This window comes from Trichechus manatus, unplaced genomic scaffold (assembly GCF_000243295.1).
Source record: "Trichechus manatus latirostris isolate Lorelei unplaced genomic scaffold, TriManLat1.0 scaffold00006, whole genome shotgun sequence".
NCBI lineage: Eukaryota > Metazoa > Chordata > Mammalia > Sirenia > Trichechidae > Trichechus > Trichechus manatus.
Window position 1 is genome coordinate 1547549 of NW_004443942.1, and position 391 is coordinate 1547939.

Here is a 391-nt window from a genome sequence, read left to right on the forward strand (position 1 = left end):
CTTTTTTTTTAATTGTACTTCAGGTGAAGGTTTACAAAACTAATAGTTTCTCATGAAACAGTAGTACACATTGTTTTATGTCATTGGTTAATAACCTGATGACATGTCAACCCTCTCCCTTCTCGACTTTTTTTTGGGTGAAAATACACACAGGCAAAGATAGACCATTTCAAAAATTTCTACATGCACAGTTAAGTGACATTGACTATGCCCTTCCAATTGTGCTGCTATTCTCACTTGAGATGAAGGCTTACAGAACAAAATAACTTCTCATTTAACAGTACACATGTTGTCCTATGGTTAACAACCTCACAACACATCAACAATATCCTTACTCAACCTTGGGTTCCCTATCACCAGCTTCCTTGTCCCCTTCTGCCTTCTGGCCCTT